This window comes from Dioscorea cayenensis, chromosome 1, assembly GCF_009730915.1.
Source record: "Dioscorea cayenensis subsp. rotundata cultivar TDr96_F1 chromosome 1, TDr96_F1_v2_PseudoChromosome.rev07_lg8_w22 25.fasta, whole genome shotgun sequence".
NCBI classification, from domain to species: domain Eukaryota; kingdom Viridiplantae; phylum Streptophyta; class Magnoliopsida; order Dioscoreales; family Dioscoreaceae; genus Dioscorea; species Dioscorea cayenensis.
Window position 1 is genome coordinate 6,671,262 of NC_052471.1, and position 3,928 is coordinate 6,675,189.

The following is a 3,928-nucleotide window of genomic DNA, read 5'->3' on the forward strand; positions in this document are numbered from 1 at the left end:
GGAATATACCATTTTTTTGGGCAATGCGATATTACCTCTTGGACAATAGAGGTTTGCCAAGTATGTCTGTGATGTCAAGCTGTTTATGATTTGCCAAATTTTATTAGCTTAAGTTTTCTTTTCAACTTATTTATTTACTGGAGTAAGGGAGTTCCATTTTCTGTGTTTGCTGCAAGGAAATTAACTTGATTAGAGAGGCAATGGCTTTTCTTTTGGACGTTTTGAAACCAAATTTACTTGAGCATGCCTTCCTTCAAACAAAGGTGAACTCAATGTGGGGCCAAAAAGCTGGTTGAAATCTCTTGAGTTGTTCTCTATCAATCTATAATATCTGTTGTTGGCACAGGTTTTGGAGGTCAACTTGGTCACATACCCCAATGTTGTTGATGGTATATTGGCTAATGGGGTGGATTCATACATGCTTGCGCTTCAGGTAGAATACCTTTTGAAAGATATTTTTAATTATGTATTTCATGAATATTAGTTGTCTAACGTTGTGTATGCTTCTAAGCACTATTTGGAGTTTCCTGATATCAAATGGGTTATTGTCAACATACATGCGATTGAGCCTCAAGTTTCTTTTTTTTGTAATCGTATTATTTAGCTTTATGAGTTATGCAGTCTTTCTAAGACTAACATCTCTTTCTAGGTGCTGGTCGAGTTTTTGGGACCCTTTCAATGGAGTGGGCATTAGAGTGCATGAAAGATCTTCTTCAGGTTAACCTGAGAGGAAATCTCCAAATAAATGTTCAGGTAACTTTCTCATTGGTTCAAATTTTGGTGTGCACTTTCAAGTTACCTTTCCTTTTCAATTAAAATGTTTATTCTTGCAGGCTGCAAAAGAATATTTTGATTTGTTAGGCTTAGATTCATGCATAAAACATTTTTAGGCAATTTTAAGTCCTATGAGGGTCTTTACTTCTTTCTGGGATCCTATTTGAGCTTCAGGTATTGGTTATTTTAGGAATGCTTTTTTTCAATTTGACATAAGTTTGGTTGTTCTAATAACTTTGAATCCTTATTTTTACCCTAACAACGAAGATTCGGATATATACTTAAAGTATATTGAGGCAGCAACAAAAACTGGTCAGATTAAAAAAGTTGAAAGAGTGACTAGAGAATCCAACTTTTATGATTTTGAGAAGACGAAGAGTTTCATAATGGAAGCCAAACTTCCATATGCACGGCCACTTATTAATGTCTGTGATTGTTTTGGTTATGTTCCGGATTTGACTCAATAGTTATACACAAATAACATGCTTCGATATATTGAGCGATATGTGCAGAAAGTAAGATTTAGTTTTGAGAAAGGTTTTATAAGAGAATTTGTTTTAAACAGTACATTGAATTACAACATTTGTTCGTTTTGGCTCAAATATGTGGGCCTAAATATCAGTATACAGGTAACTAGTTCTAGGGCTTTTAGTTTTTTTTTTTAAAACTTGGATTATACACATTTATTAGTTTTAATCAAAATAGATTGCACTTGAGTTCCTTATTTGTCAATGAATGATCCATGTTTTTAACTTTTTATTTACAGGTTAACCAAATTTATTTATTATTAATAGAAAAATAAATTAAAATAAATTTAGAGGTGGTTATAATTATCTCTAAAATATGAACATTTAGAAAAATAATAGTTTTAGAGGCGGTTATAACCGCCTCTAAAACTATTATGTGGGATAAAAAATTATTAGATTAAACACCTATAGAAAGATAAGAAATTATTAGAGGCGGTTATAACTGCCTCTAAAATTAATATGGGATATAGGAAATTATTAGCTATAGAGGTGGTTATAACCATCTCTAAAGCTATTTATAAGGGATAAAAAATTATTAGCTATAGAGGCGGTTATAACCGCCTCTATGCTTGTTATTAAAAATCACGTCCGTAAATAAAAATTACCCCAATGGTTGGTACAAACTTGCTCTAAAGTGTAGAGCCGGCTTGATACGAGGCTGGTGAAAAAACCAACTCTTTAGCTATAGAGGCGGTTTTAACCGCCTCAAAAGGGCTTGAAAACCGCCCAAAAACTCTTTTTTGGTGTAGTGTAATGAGTGCTTGTTTGTCTATATTTCATGCTATCATTTTATATGGATTAAGCATGTTTTTCCTTGGTTGCATATACTGATTTTGTGTGTGATTATTTCTTTTGCACAGCTAAGTTGTGAGAAACGCAGTAGTAGAAAAAGGAAGCACAAGATGTTGCCATTGAGCACTTTTAAAGGTTTTCTGCAAGCTATAGGGGCAATGCAAGGCCAGGGATTTTTCACATTGGCATGTGTGCAACTTCTTGGTGTTTTTATGAAGAAATTCAAATATTAGAATGACACATGGGTTGTCACACGCCCATGTGCCAAGCTCTGTATTGTTCATCAGGGGAAGTCTCCAAGTTTTCAGCAGCCAGAAGGCCGCACTACCACCACACGGGCGTGTGCTAGGCCATGTGGCTCACACAGGCAACCACACGGCCTACCACATGGATGTGTGGCGTCCCGAAGCCCCCTATAAATACCATTATAACTTTATTATAAGTATCTTTTTCAGCAAGTTTGGTACTAGGGTAGCGGCTAAGGTCTAGAGACTTGGTCTTTGCGGCCAAGAGAGGGATTCATAATCGTTCTCCATCGACTTCATCATCAACAAGTCTATCAAGGGAGTCGCCCAAGCTTTGTTTGAGGAAATGCATTTGGTTTCAAGTGGATTTGTTCATTGGTGATTCAAGAGATCTTCATTAACTCATCTATTGTGAGGATTAGGGAAATTATTCTTATGGATTACCTTGTATTTCATTCTTGCCATTTGGTTTTGTATTTCTCTTCTATGAGGCCCTTTGGTAATTGTGCATGTGAATTCTAGAACTATTTTCTTGTATGATTTAACTTTTTGTCTTTTAATTTGAGATTGGTTTTGAGTTTTAACCTTCTATTCTTATTTTTGTGTAATCCATCATAGTGAGAGTTTGATTACGAGTTTAATCACTTTAGTGATGAGTTAAGAAACTCACTCTAGTTAGCTTTACCTAGGTTGAATTGAGTAGAGGGTGAGGTTTGAGATAAAAGACTTGCCCCATTTACTCTCTGGTGAAATTCGCAAGTGCACGGGTCGTCAAGTAATACCTCTCACGCAAGCACGAAAGGGTCATATTCCCTGGGGTCCCAAGAGCTGCGATTACTTTCCCCTAGATGGCACCATTGAGTTTACCTAATATAAGTTTAAAAGAAACTAAGAAAACTAACAAAAGCCAAAACTATAAACAATTGGACTAGGGCACACCACACAAACAAATTAAGGAAGCAATTAATAATGAAAGAGTGAGGTCCCACGGTGAGGATCCACTCAGGACTATTAAAGCTAGAAGGATTCTAGAATTACAAAGGCAATGGTGGTTTTTGGCCAAGAGACATCCAAAAGTTGGTTACCCCGATGGTTATGGCGATTAACCCCTAATCCCATACAAGTATTGGGTCAGAATCGCTTCCGCCCAAATTCTCTTATGATTGTATTGCGCCTAGGGAAATCTCTAATTAGGGTCAAACTCAATATCTAGGTTAATCCATAATGGTTGGAGGGGTATGAAATACCCGATGGTCATGGCATATTCATACATGAATCCCTTCTAAGCCAAGTATGTCTAGTACAAGCGCGATGGTCACGCAACCAAGTACAACCTAGAAATCAAATCACAGATATAGTTTTCATGCAATTTGATACATAAATGAACATAAAGCTTAAACCAGAAACCATAACAAATGCTATAAATGTAAATCAAAATATCCATACAAGCAAGTTCATTCCAAGATTCACCGAATACCTGATGATATTGGGAGTCTAGTTCAACATGAATAAGAGAGAGATCTCAAAATACACAGGAAGCCTAAGAAAAATCATAGAAAAACTCCCTTAGACTCATTGTCTAGAAGGTGA

General features: G+C 35.9%; 1 long non-coding RNA gene across 1 annotated transcript; it reads left to right on the forward strand.

The window, feature by feature from the left end:
- The first annotated feature begins 215 nt into the window (after window positions 1–215).
- On the forward strand, window positions 216–2,832 carry LOC120275881. The gene is made up of 4 exons (XR_005541191.1): window positions 216–263; window positions 347–433; window positions 650–753; window positions 2,162–2,832. It is a non-coding gene; the product is annotated as an uncharacterized LOC120275881 (long non-coding RNA).
- The last annotated feature ends 1,096 nt before the right edge of the window (window positions 2,833–3,928 follow it).